This window comes from Globicephala melas, chromosome 9 (assembly GCF_963455315.2).
Source record: "Globicephala melas chromosome 9, mGloMel1.2, whole genome shotgun sequence".
Classification (NCBI taxonomy): Eukaryota; Metazoa; Chordata; class Mammalia; order Artiodactyla; family Delphinidae; genus Globicephala; species Globicephala melas.
The window spans coordinates 53803860-53818899 of record NC_083322.1 but is presented as its reverse complement, the minus strand read 5'-3'; the positions used below and the strand labels follow the sequence as shown (position 1 = coordinate 53818899).

At 37.6% G+C, this 15040-nt stretch overlaps 1 protein-coding gene across 4 annotated transcripts in view; it reads right to left on the bottom strand.

Annotated features, from left to right (window-relative positions):
• CDK14 (cyclin dependent kinase 14) overlaps positions 1-15040 on the bottom strand; it is a 716216-nt gene that overhangs the window by 651828 nt on the left and 49348 nt on the right. For 2 of the 4 annotated variants that reach the window (XM_070046334.1, XM_070046337.1), the window contains exon 4: positions 13507-13569. The exons of the other annotated variants lie outside the window; for them this stretch is intronic. The gene's annotated coding sequence lies outside the window, so the exon portion shown is untranslated. The remainder of the gene's footprint in view (positions 1-13506; positions 13570-15040) is intronic. 4 annotated transcript variants of the gene reach the window in all.

The following is a 15040-nucleotide window of genomic DNA, read 5'->3' as shown; positions in this document are numbered from 1 at the left end:
AAACAAATTTGGTTTTTCCTAGCTCAAGTTATTCCAGCCTTGATAGCATGGGAGAACACTTCTTTTTTGCTTTTTTTTTTCATGTGTCTTTCTTGGCAATTTTTTTTCATTTTACATCTTTATTGGAGTATAATCGCTTTCCAATGTTGTGTTAGTTTCGGCTGTATAACAAAGTGAATCAGCTATATGTACACGTATATCCCCATATCCCCTACCTCTTGCGTCTCCCTCCCACCCTCCCTATCCCACCCCTCTAGGTCAAGCATGGGAGAACACTTCTAAATATATATAGAACCAAGTTTTATTCCCCCCATTGTGATAATCAATTATTTTCTTCACAATTTTTGGATTCACATCTCCCACCCCCAGTTTAATTGAAGCCATATTAGTTTTATATTAAAGTACTAAAAGTAACAAAAATATCAAATATAAGTTTATGCCTTCTTTTTCCAAATTTTGCCCAACAGGGAGAGGTTAAAAAAAAAAAAAAACTGGTGAAACATACTTATTAATGAATATATCAGATCATTACTGAATTTTAATGAAGAAATTATTTGGTATTGAAACAAGCCTGGCATAATTTGGCTGTATTAAAAAACCCTCTAGTATTTTTCTTACATTGTTAATAGTCATTACCTCTTTTATTTGAAACTATCTATAGCATTAAAAATATATTATCATTGATATATATTCATCAACACAGATTCTAATAATATCGATCATTACCTAAAATTTACTATTGTACGGAAGATTCTGAATAGTGGTGCATTTTTTTAATAATAAATGTAAACAGATAAGAGTATTTATTCATCATCTGGTCATACTGATGAGAAAACAGCAACGTCAGACATAATCATGGGGTGTAGCCTCTAATCCTTCTGCCATATATAAATTTATATGTCAGGTGCTTGCACATTCTATTTTTATACCGCTTTATGTTCAAAGGGAAGAATATTAAGATTGTAAAGCTAGCTAGGAAGAAGATTATTCAAAAGTTTTAAAAAAATCTTTTAAACTAACCATAAAATCTTGTTTCAAGAGTTTTTTAACCCTTATAATCACAAATTACTGCACAAGTCACAATGTAAAAGTAATGAAATACTCTACAAAAATGTTCAATAGAATTTAAAATTTTAACTTAAGGGAATTTGGAAGTTCAGTCATTCTCAAAGAGACTGTAAGGATTATTAAAATCCTGAAGGAAATCTGAAAGAAAAAGGACACAGTCATTACTGGAAATGTAATACAGCGTTAACTCTCAGGTTTCACGTTTAGACTAGAAAGCTTAAGTTCAAGGCCATTACACCAATCTTTATAGAAACGTAATGTTCTCCGACTCATGGTCCTTCCCTTGAAAAGCTGTGAGTGGGTAACCGTGATTATCAACTCAAATTAGTCACACACACTGGGGTAAATTGGAAATGAAAAGCTGCTACAATTACTCGAGCCAACATAAATGATTTATTTCCTTCTGCTGACATGAAAGGAAAAGAGTTGAATGCTCATGAAGGATAGCATTTACCCACCCTGTACTAAGGTCAAAGAGCTTACTCAGCACAAATATTCCCAGAAAAGGTTCAACCTGGCAGAAAAGAAACCATCTATTCCAAAAGGTCACCACATCAGCTTAACTTTTCGTCTGCTGTGAGAAAAATCTGTCAAAGTCCATTACTGTAAGGCAGCAGCTGTTCTGTAGAATGATAGCCTCCAAAAGAGAATAGTTTCTCATATGCCCCCATGCAACTCCTCCACTTCACAGACTACTTGTCTCCTCCGACACCATTCTCCCTCACAACCCCATGGCTTTGCTCTTCCACCTCAGATGCCTACTCCCAAATATTTCTCTACATTTTACAGTCTTAAACCCAGCTGAAAATCCAACCCTCTCAGTCAAGTCTAATGCAACCCACACTGCTTTTAGTGGCATATAAATCCCTCCATAGTCTGACCCCTGCCTATGTATCCAGCTCAACCCTTGCTCACTCCAGCCACACTGAACTTCAGTTTCTCCAACACCCCAAGCTCTGGCTCGCCTTGGAGCCTCCACCTGGTATTTCCTTCGCCTCACTCTGCTGCTGGCTGACTCCTCATCATATTTGGGTCTTTGCTCAAACTCCACTCCCTCGATGCCTTTGTTATTTATCTCAAGTACGTTCCCCACCTTCCTTTCCCCCAGTTTCAGTCCTTTTGTTTCTTTCCAGCAGTGTCACAATTTTTAAATTATTTTCCTTTGCTCCTCACTTGTTTTGTATTTATACTGGGATCATTGTCTTTTTTTTTCCATTATTGAGATATAATTGACATATAACATAGTGTAAGTTTAAGGTATACAATGTGTTGATTTGATACACTTACATATTGCAAAATGATGATTACCATAGCATTAGCTAATATGTCCATCACCTCACATAATTATCATTTCTTTTTTTTTTTTTGGCGGAGGGGTGAGAACATTGCAGATCTACTCTCTTAGTAACTTTCCAGTATATAATATGGTCTTACTAGCTATAATCACCATACTGTACATGAGATCCTCAGAACTTATTCTCTTTTTACTGGAAGTTCGTACCCTTTGACCAACATCTCCCCTTTTCCCTGATGTTGTCTGTCTTGTTCACATTGTATCCCCAGTGCCTGGCACAAAGCAAAATGCAATAAATGCTTATTCAATCAAATCCACCCTACCCTGATCTTTTTCTAACTCCCTTTGCTCTTACTGGAATCAGAGCAAAATGAACTCATCATTTACTCAATTTTATCATTATTATTCAAATCAAAACATACACCCTACTATATGCCAGGAACTGTAAGCTGTTGCCAGAACAGTCATTATTTACTGAGTATTCATTATGTGTTAGGCACTGTTATAAGTACTTTACATATGTTATCTCATCGTATCACCACAGCTATGTAAACAAGCAATTATTTTTATCCCTATTTTAAAGATGAGGAAGCTGAGACAGAGAGAGTTTAATATGTGCTCCAGATATCACAAACGATGATAGAGCCAAGATTCTGTACTCTATCCAATAAAACACCATTTCCACCTTAAGATAAGTACCAAGAGAGAGCAGAAAGGAAAGTGATCTGAAAAAAGGAAGACATAACTGTTGCTTAAGGGAGATCAGGAAAATGTGTTTGAAGGTGGCATTGAAGATGAGATTCGAAAAAAAAAAAAAAGTTAGCATTTTGACAAATGAATATCAGGAATTGGTAAAAGAGCCCCTCACCAGAAAAATAAATAACAGTGAGAACAAAAATACAGGGAAAGAGACAGTAAGTGTGCAAAGGAAATAGTAATCGTAGAGTTACTATATGTTGTCATATCTCTTGAAAGTCCTTGCCTACATCATTGAGAATTTATCTGTGGCTGAAGAAGAAATGAAATCAAGATTTTGAAATAGCAATTACTGTGGACCTATTCTCTAAGTTATTAATTACCTCCCTTGTTCATTATCTATTTCTGGTGACTATTCTCTCAGCAACCGGATTTTAAGATTTTTGATGGCAGATACCATGTCCCACACCTTCATCAGAGGGGTTATGAAAGCTGACTCTTGAAAATGTCAGTGGACAGGAAGAAAAGTCAGAGGAGACTAGGGACAGGCACTACACATACCGATGTCAATGGTATAGTGATGAAATACTGCCCTTGCCCTCAAGGAGTTATATTCTGACACAGAGATGAAATGATTTGTGTAAATTCATATAATACAGTAGATATGTTAGAAGAAATACAAAGGGCTACAGCTCTAGGATTCTGCAAAGCAAAATTGTTTTTAAAATTAATTCCAATAGGTATTTAAATTACAATGGTATTTTCCCAAAGTGTTTATGGACAACTTTTTCAAGACTAAGAACAGTAAATTTCTATGATAATGAATACTTATAAAATAAAAGCTTCTCTGCAATAGTTATTTACATACAACAGTGAAGAGGCTCATCTAAAACTTTATTAATGTGGTTACTATGAATTCTCCTCAGTGAATAATCCAGCTCAGCATTGGCTTTTTATGTTCCCCGCCTGTGGCTTTCTATAATCAAAGTTCTTGACTGGAGAAATTTAAATAACTTTTTCCCTCTTTCTGTAAAAAGCAATTACTTTCAATTCCTTCACATATTACCACCATACTCCCATTAGAACATTTATCTGAAGTCCCAAACAACTGAATACACACACACACACACACACACACACACACACACACACAAACAAACACACACACACACACCCCTAACCCTTTTATTAGGAACCAGCTGAGTTGAAGGTGTGTGGTGACTTTTCCTTATTTACCCTATTGAATGCACATAATTTTTCTTCATTCATTCACTCTAGAGTACCTGACATTCAGTCTCATTTTGCAAGCCTCATTGGAAAATTGTGCTACAAAATCATGAGGAGTCATTTGCCTTTTTTAAAAAGGTTGATGTGTATGATAAACTAGGCTCTGATGATCACAGAAACTTAGAGCTTTAACAATACCTTAGGAAGCATCTAATCCAGAAAAGACCAACTTTGACACAGTATTCTCCACTCCCACCACAGAGGGTCAATATTGCTAATAGATTCTAATGTTCTTTCCCACTGAGCCTGGGCATTACTCAGATTTCTTCTCTACATGATGCTCCAGGCAACCTCTGTCCTGTAAGATAAATCATTTATTGCACATGACCCTTCTCATAGGATAGAAAATGCACTGTAGAAAGCTACAATCTATTTTCAGCTACCATAGTACCTAATATGCACCAAAGTGCTCCTTAGTACCCTGAAACATCCTAATTGTTTAAAGGCATTGTTGCAGTTTACAAAATAGATTATGTGTATGAGCAACTTTGCCTGTGCCACACATTGGTGTTCCTGGCCACCCCTGTCCTATACCTTAGCTCTGCTCTATTCTGACTTGATTACTCTGGGCCGCTGCTCCATCTTCTTGGGTGACACCATAACTTCTTTCCACACTCTAGATTAAGGCTATCCTGAAGGATCCTTTCTTGTCCTGCTGTTCTCTTGACATACGCCACAACTGCTCTCACCCACACCCATGGCTTCATGTAGACTCTTTCTTCATTTAGCTCTTCAGCTCAAATTTCCCCAGCTCCACACCCACAGTCCTAATTCTTGGTTGGAGTTTCTACATTCATGTCTTGCCATTACTACAAATTCAACATGAAAACTTTATCCTTCTCACCAAAATGTCCTTGCCCTTCCTCCTGTTTTCCTTCTTTATCTTAACAGCATCATTGTCTTCCAATTACCCAAGTTGGAAGCCTTGAAATCTCCTTCAGCTCCTCCTTTTGACACTCTACTTCTAAATCAAGAGGGTCTGTGAATTCTAATCTAAAATGTCATTCAAGGCTCCTCCCAATTTCATGCCACCATTCGCATTTGGGCTTTCACCTGTGCCCACCTGAATGACTGGCACTCTCCTAACTTGTCTTCCTGCCTGAATCTCCCCTCTCTAAATCATCCACCCATCCCATTTCCCTGTCCCCACCCCAATAATACCATCGATATATTTCCTTACAAATAAATGATTGTTATTCCTCACCTTTGCTAAAAAGTGCCTCTACGTTTCTTCAAAATAAAGTCAATGTCTCCTTTTACTTTTAAAACAAAGCTCAAATTCCTAAGTGGGGATTTCAAGATTACCCGCAAATAAGGACCATGTACCTTTCTCATCACATAGCATCATGATTAAAAGCTCAGACCCTGGACCCAGATTGCTCAGCTTTAAGACACTAAGCAGGACTGCTGCACGCACTATTGTAGGCTGAGGGGTCCTGAGTGAAGCATCTGGCTGAGGGTGAGGGGTGAGCGGGGGTAGAAGTGTAGCCCATGCACCACTCACCAAGCTGTGTCTCAGCACAGGGCTGCTACAGGCTCAGAAGAAAGGACATCATCTTCTATTTCACATATAGGCACTATAAAGGCTCTATTTCCTTATCTATGAAGTACTAAGACTTTTCTCATGGGACTGTTGTGAGGACTCAATGAATTAAAGCCCTTAGAACAGTGCCAGGCACATGAGTGCCCAGTAAGTATCAGCCATTAATCCTGCACCTTCCCTGTTCCTTATACTTTAAAGAAATAGTAGAATTTATTTACTATTTTACTCATGTATAACTGCGCTTATTCACCTTCATGACTTTCATTGCTCCTCCTGCTTCCTTTCTCCCAAACTCCCTCCCCTAACAGCTTTAATCTCTGTTGATAATTCTGACCACTCTTCAAACTCAGCTGAGCTGACATGACTGCTTCCATGAAGTCTTACTTGACCCCTATGAATATGAGTTATATAGACTTTAACTCAACTCTTAGGCACATATGGACCCCTGTTGTGGAACTTACTATACTATATTTTGTACTACCTAAACATACTTATCTCAAGGCCTTCTCTTCCTTGAAAGATTTTAAGTGCCTAATGGTAACCTGTAAGGTTCCTCTATATGTTCCCATAGTGCCTACAGACCTACAGTGACATAACAGGCAATAATAGAACCGTTTACTGAGTACCTACTATATGCTAAGCACTATAAAAAATTACTTCTCACACAACTTTTATAGTATTGTTATTTCCCTTTCATATGGGGCGACTTAGTATATAAATAATTTGCTTAGCATTAAACAGTTCAAAAGTGGTAGGCAGAGATTAGAACCTAGGATCTTGCTGGTTCAGGGACTAGACTCCTACTTCATTGTAGTATCTTGCCTGGCTCCTTCCCTTGCCCAGGAGCTACCACATATTGACTGTATATTATATTCCAAGAGCTTTTCCTACATTTTTCAACTTCCTTGCAAAGTGGTTATTATTACTCCTATATGCATGAGGAAATCAAGGCTCAGAGGTATTAAGCAATTTACCTGAGATCTTACAGTGAGTAAATTCCAGATACATCTTATAAACCTGACCACAGAACTCCCCCATCTCCCAGAAAGCACTTGTCTCATTTTAGGAGGAGTCCCTTGAGAAAAATGTTATTGCCTTCACTAATTTTTAAGAATTACTCACAGGGTCTCATTTATATGGTTCTATCTCATTTAGACACCATTCTGACAGAAACCATCACTATATACACTTATAAAAAAAAGTTATTCCTGCATTATATTTTATCAATGTTTATCTTTGTATAACTATTAATCCTACCTATTATAAATAACTTGGCAAAAAATGCTTGTTCCCCAAAGAATTTGATGGAGGTTTATATAAAAATAATCTTGATATCAGAAAGACAAAAGTTACTGATATAAAATGATTGCTTAAATAAGTACTAGGTCAGGAATATGTTGAGAGATTCATATTTAATACTTGTCATTATTAATTTCACCAGATCATTAGGTTTTGTCTGGTATTTCTATTGCATTCAAGTTATTTGGAAGGTCAAGATAAAATATTAAACCTAATGAAACAAGTAGGCACTGATTAGAATACCAAAATGAATCTTGAACTAAATACCAAGCACAGAGAGAAGAGGGGAAAAAGGAAAGATGCAGGATCAGAGTTAACCATAGATTTTTTTTTAATTTATATTTTATTTTTGGCTGCGTTGGGTCTTCCTTGCTGTGCGCAGGCTTTCTCTAGTTGCGGCGAGCGGGGGCTACTCTTTGTTGTGGTGTGAGGGCTTCTCATTGCGGTGACTTCTCTTGCTGTGGAGCAGGGCTCTAGGCTCACAGGCTTCAGTAGTTGTGGCATGCAGGCTCAGTAGTTGTGGCTTGTGGGCCCTAGAGCGCAGGCTCAGTAGGTGTGGTGCACGGGTTTAGTTGCTCCACAGCATGTGGGATCTTCCTGGACCAGGGCTCAAACCCGTGTCCCCTGCACTGGCAGGTGATTCTTAACCACTGCGCCACCAGGGAAGGCCCTATCCATTAGATTTTTCAAAAATATAAGAATATAATTTTGAAAAGGGAAAAATGGGCGGGGGGGGGATTTTACTGGAAATTAGTCTGATTTATTTTTGGGAAAACAATAATACCAAATTAATATGCAACTACCAAGGTAATTAAAAGATACTTAAAATAAAGATACTATTTAAAGTTACATGACTTGAATATCATTATTCAATTTTGCCAGGGCTCACTATTTGATTGGGAAAATCCTATTGGTTTTGAGGGAAACAAAAAAAAAGGACAAGTGAAAGTAGAAAAAAATTAATAGAACCAAGATCTTCCCAAGCAAAGAAATAACTCCAAAAGAGTATCCCTCATTATGAAAGCACTAGTTTCTAGAGCTCCCAGAGGATTCTGAGTAAAACTGGACATAATTGCAATGCATTATAAATGTGTAATTACCATTTAAATGGAGGGAGAAACTGGTGAGTGAAATGAGAAAAGGGCATTTTCTTACAGCCAACCAGAAGCTGGCATTTTGGGCAATGATCATCTAATCTACAGAGTCAGGTTAACAAAGCTACTGTCATTCTGCCACTCACCCTCAGCCTTTTAACTGTTTGTTCTCCTCTACCAGGAGGAAACAGAAGGTTAAGTCTGTCTCCACGATTTTCAGTCACAAATTTTCTCATTAGCCTCTGGCATGCTCAATAGATAACTCAACAGCATGTGTTTACCAAAAAACACAAGCAACATAAACGCGTCTCTTTAATTCTCCCTTTTTATTGTTTGGGCACCCAATTTGTAAGAGTAAATGAAATTTTGGAGTAAATTTCTATTGGTTGTACAGTCATGACGATTAGGGTCATCTCATCTCACCTACAGTCCAATGAAGACTTTCCTTAATAACATCCCTGTTTGTGGATTTGGCCAGGCAGCAACTTGAATGTGGAAAATACTGCCTTACTCCAAAAAGGCAATGAACATCCTTTTCAAAGAAGTTTAAAATTTGTCATGTAGATTGCAAAACTCTGGAAAAGTATCAAAGGTGTTTTTATTGGACAGCTGCATAATAAATGATAAAGGGTAAAAGATTTGTCAAGAATCCACACCAATTTCCACACAAATTAAGTGGAAAGACCCCTGTCACATGTATATTTCAGAAGTCTAATCTATTCCTTTTGGATTACTGCTACATTTCTCATGAGATTAGTTACTTTTTATGATGTGTTTCTCAAAACCCCTTTGGATTTATCAGGATGGCATATGTTGGCTGGATTAATTGTTGCTTCCATCTCAAAAAAACTCAGTATTTAGAAATAAGAATATAAATGTGAAGGATGAAAAAATTAGTGAAAGGCTGTGCATACTGTGATCAACCATGTGACAAAAGTGATGGGATTATTAGTTACATAATGGTTACTTTATTCTAGCTTTCCCTTTGTATCTTCTTTTGGATATTTTATTTGGAATCTTTAAACACATTTGTTACAAGTCAGCGTAACAAGATAGGCAAACACCAGTTAGCCATTCAATGGTCTTTTTCATCATCTAAACCAGGGTTCCACAAACTATGGCTCACAAACCAAATCTGGCCCTCTCATGTTTTTGTAAATAAAATTTTATTGGAACACAGTCACATACATTCGATTATGTATTGTCTATGGCTGATTTTACACGACAGGTGAGTAGACCAGAAGACCCCAAAAGCCTAAAACATTTACTATCTGGCGCTTTATAAGAAAGTTTGCCAATTCCTGACCGAAGCCGTTCCATCTCCTAGTGTTCTAGGAGAAGTTTTATTCTCTGGCGACAACCTTCTACTTCACCATTTTCTGTCCCATTAGATCTGCTTTTTTCTACTTCTCCAAGACAACCATTTTTCAATTACCTTCTTTTCTTTATAAATCTACCATCTTCTGTTTGTATATTTTTCCCTTCTTGGTTACCATCACAATTAATTCTATTCCAAAATTTATTTAACCCAGAAATAAAGCCGGTCACATATGGCCCAATCTCTGCATAGGGTCAATCAAATAATAATAATAATAATAATTTCAACAACAATGGAAAGATATAATTGAAAGAAATATTAATGTTCACTTCGGTTGTAAAGAAAATGCTAAAGTGGAGAGGGAAGAGTGTGCTCTTAATGAGTAGTAGAACATTTCAAATCCTATCTTCCTAGCATCACTATTCTCAATATTCCCCCAAATGAATGACAGCTGCTGTGGTAGATGCCTGGACTTCCCCTTCCAGAAGAAGGCACTCATTCCTCCAGCTGCCAGGCTCTCTTTGATAATTGCCCTCAGTCAAAGGGAGCTGCTGCACTCAAAGTTAAGTCTCCTTTTGGAGAGCATCCCACATATAATGATAGTTGATATGAAGGTTTGGGCCCCTTTGCCTCAATTAGGGAGGCCATCTAGATTCCAGAACTCTCCATTAAATTTACTGAGGTCTCTGTTGTGACTATATGACAATTCAATTATTCCCCCTGCCCAAGTCTGCTTCTCTCTCTCTCCCTTATGTGTGTTATTCCTAAGAGCATTCTCCAATAAATTCTTGCAGGCAAAGCTCTGCCTTGGAGCCCACTTCCCAATTTAAGATAGTTCTCCCTTCAAATACTCTTTCCCTCATTCCATTCTCATCACTCAAACAAAGCCTTTCCTGAATCCCAGTCTTTCCAGCTCTTTATTCCTCTCTCCTCACAGCCCTGTTTCCTCAGAATCCTGGGTGAAAACTCTCAATAGAGTTCACTACCTTTTCTTTAAATATACTGATTAGATATGAACAAGAATAGAAAACTAGGTTCCATAATCTGTCCTAGTATATTTTTATGTCTTATTCTAAGATTTCAAAATATTGTTTTATAGAAGACAGTTTTGGGCTGGAATGTCAGGTCTATTTTTTTAAATGCTTCACTGTTTTATTTTTAACAGAATATGTAAGCAAAAAGCATTAAAAATTATAACTTTTACATTATGCATTTGAAAGTCTTTCTATGATTATTATATGGTCAACTGTATAGTAAAAGCTTTCCTGCAACATTTTCCCCCTGCAGTAGCATTTTATTCAAAATGAAATTCTCTGGTACAAAAGTTGGACAGCAAGGCAGCATATGAAGACATAAATTTTTTAAAAAAATACTAATATCATCAAGTTCTTCTTTGGTAAGTCTGCTCTAGAAGGAAGAGATGAAGGAAGTAAGGGAAAAGAAGACAGAAAGAAGAAAAAGAGAAAGAGGAAGAGGAAGAAAGACAGGACGGGGAGGGGAGGACAACCAAGATGAAACAACTCAAGAGGAAATCACTGTAAATTCATGAATTACTTTACATGGAGAACCTCTGAAGTTCTAGAATGATTATCTTTTCCGGAGAACAAATGTTTAACTTTCTGAAATTTCCAGCATTGGCACAAGTTAGAATAAACAACTCATCTTTATTATGCTTGAACTTAAAATTAAGAAAAAATGGAAACAAAAAGAATAATGTGAGGTGGGGAGAAGTTTAATACATTTTCCAGATATTAAAATAATTTATACATCCTCCATAATTAATTATGGTGTTAGGGAATGATTAGCCAGACAAACCAATGGCAGTGAATAGAATAAAAATATACTCAAATGTGTATGGAAATTTAATTTATGAAAAAAATTCCATCTCATCACTTGCGTAAAGATGGGCTTTTAAAATAAATTGTGCTTGATAGCCATTTGGAAAAAGATAAAATTGGAACTGAATCTCACACCATATATCATGCTTAATTCCTAATGGATCATAGAGCTACATGTTAAAAATGAAACTATTTTAGATTATTTTCATAGGATAAATTCCTAAAAGTGACATTATTGGGATTTAAAGAGTAAAAAAAGGTTCATGCTCTTGATTCATATTAGCAGACTAATTTTTAGAATTCTTTTTTTTTTTTTTTTTGCGGTATGTGGGCCTCTCAGTGTTGTGGCCTCTTCCGTTGCAGAGCACAGGCTCCGGACGCGCAGGCTCAGCGGCCATGGCTCACGGGCCCAGCCGCTCTGCGGCATGTGGGATCTTCCCGGACCGGGGCACGAACCCGTGTCCCCTGCTTCGGCAGGCGGACTCTCAACCACTGCGCCACCAGGGAAGCCCTAATTTTTAGAATTCTTATACTAATTTATACCCCCAAATGTATGACAGTTCCATTCTTATTCAAGTCTAGACAAGAATGTGTGTGATGTGTGTGTCCTATTTTTAAAATATTTAATAAAAGATGTGTGTGTGTGGTATAGCTTAAGCTTTAGGAGCCCTCATTTGCCCTAGGCCTTTTAAGGTTCTGGGAATATGTGTTATCAGAGTCAAACATTTTTGTAAAATTAACAAAAAGAAGATTTAAAAACAATTTTTACGAGGGTCTCAAAATTTCATAAGCTTCAGGTCCCACAACACATAAATCAACTCCTGACAATTTTATTAGTTTGAACTGTATGAAATTGTATGTCACAAATGGACAAATCTAGAAATTCATCTCATTCAACTAATACACATAATTTTGGTGACTCATAAGGGGAAAAAATCTCTAATAACAGAATTACCAGGTCAAAGAGCACCCAAAAAATGTTTTAATGGACACTGTCAGATTGCCTTTTTAAAAGTTTGTATAGATACCCAATCCCTCCAACTGCAAATAAATGCACACATTTCCCTCACAACAGTGGGTGTTAACCAGCGTGACTACATGTTCTCATTTGCGCAAACTCCTGGTTTATAACTTTTCTCCCAGAATAATTATTAATAGTACCCCCTTTTACTCTCAAAATGGTCCCAGTTTGGATGACAGATGGTCATCCTAGCGTCACTGATCTTTTAAACTCTAATTTCTCTCCTGGAGATCATTCTGGCCTCTAGGGGCCTGCAGGATTCTGGGAGTTACCTGCATTCTCCTTCCTCTCGTTTCTTATTCACCTGCACTGACAACTTCAGGAGCCATACAATTATGGAGCATGCCTCTAGCTAGGGTCTTCCTTTCTGTGTAGGTGGATGTAGGAAGTGGCAATAAAAGTATGCCTGTGTGTTTACCCTGTTGAAAATCAAGCACCTGTGCGTGCACACAATATTCATATACACACGCGTGCACACATATACAAAGCCAAATTAGTCATTGTTTTCATACAAGTGACAGCCTCCAGCTGTTCACCATCAAACATGCCAGAGATACGGGCAAGAGGGTCCTAGCACTGAAGGAGGGGCTGGGCAGGTAACCTTCATATGCCTTCAAGGGCTGAGATTCTGTACTCCAGCAGTAACGATTAACATTTATTAAGAACTTACTGTCAGGGAAATTCTAAAAATTTTGCCCATAAAATCTCATTTTGTCCCTCAGAGCTACCCACTGATTTATTCACTATTACTGGAGAATATTAACAAATGAGTAAACTAAGACACAGACAGGTTAAGTTAGTTGTCCAATGTGACATACTTAGTAAATGAAGCCCAGATTTCAACTAAGGCAGCCTGACTGAGGAGCTGTTACAGCTCCATTTTCTGCTGCCTTCTATTACATGTGTCAGGCATTGAATATCAGTTTACATTTTACAGATTTATTTCCACTTCCTTTCTTAATGATTCTGATTACATTTCTGAAAAGTTACATAATAGGAGGGAGGGAAGTCATGCAGAAAATTCATGCAATATAATTTGAAAGCTTACCATTGAAGAAACTTCCTTCTCTCTCTGGATGATCTAGCTTTTCAGTTATCTATTCATTATATACTATGAGAAGAGAGAATCAATTTACCTTTTCAAAGTCTTTCTAAGAAAAGTCAGTGATGACTTACCTAATTTTTAAAAAGTGCTTAACATAAAATATCTAGAAATAATCATATGATTTCTATTCTGATACTGCAATATTACTGCTATTTTAATATTTAGGGCTCAAATGACTTAAGGTATTACCAACTTGGGTATGAGTTTAACAAAGAGGAAAAGGGCAAACATTTGGTGGTGACCACAAGACTAGCTGTCTCTGCTGACAGAAAACCTGTGGATGCTCAATGATTCCCTAATCCCTTCAAATCATCTTCTGAATTCATTTTCTAGAGAAGTTTGGACCAAGGACCAAGAGGGGCAATATTACTATCACTCCAGGAAAATAACTCTGTGGGTGAAAGGCATCGTGGTCAAATGTGCATAGTGTATGACGTTTTTCAGGTTCCATATTTTCTTCTTCCACAAGTCAGAAGTCTGTTTATACTGTGTCTCGAATAAACACTCCTAAGACTACCACATGCAGTTAGGGTATCAGTAACCTCCCAATTTGTAAGTCTAAAGGACACTCATACATTCAGACCCTCCTTTCTTGATCTCTATGACACCACGCTTCCACTTCCCATCTTCTTCTCAATGCCTTTTGAAGAATCTTGTTTCCTTTATTCAACCTTTTAATATAGGCTATCCCTTGGGCTTGAGATTTTTCTCCTGGGTGGAAAATAATCCTGCTTTCTGAATTTGATCACATTTTATTCCCTACAATGAATCTAGTGTAACTAACTGCTCTCAATCTGTGAATAGATAACGGTTTCTATCTGAAATGAATAAATATCCAACCCTGTGCTCTCTTCAAAGCACTTCTCCTGGTTCACTTTGCTGTGGAATTGAACATGGAGGGAGACAAGTTGAAATGCCGCATCGTCCTCTGCAGCCCTCTGGTGTGATTTCAATCCTAGGAAGCAGCAATCACCTTGTACTTCAGCTCCTCTCCTCAAATAGCTTTTTGAAACAGTTCGTGATCCTGTTACCATCAAAACAATTTCTACGTAACAAGATCTAGAAGTTAGCAATGGAGTATGTACATGCTTGACAGTTCATCCTTGCCCCTACAAGGTTTATCCTGCTTCTCATTCTGATTTAGTATCATGTCCCAGAGGCCCGGAGCAGCACAATAATATGGATGTCCCCTGATGTTATTTTTAATGGAAATTATAGAGGACCTTGCAGTACCCTTTCATCAGTCAATACTTTATGGTTCAATTACCCAGGTGAACAAGGGGGCTACGGTTCTGACTTCAGTTGGGTTCCCAGGATCTAGGCCTGGAGGAGTGTGAGGACCTGCCCAGAGCTGTGCATGTTGAGCTGAAGGGAGCGAAGATCTGAGTTCTGGGTAAGCAGGAGCCTTGTAAGTACGGGAAGGTTTAAAGAATCAAGCTGAAAAGAGTGGAGAGAGGGTCAGTCAACTAGATAGGAT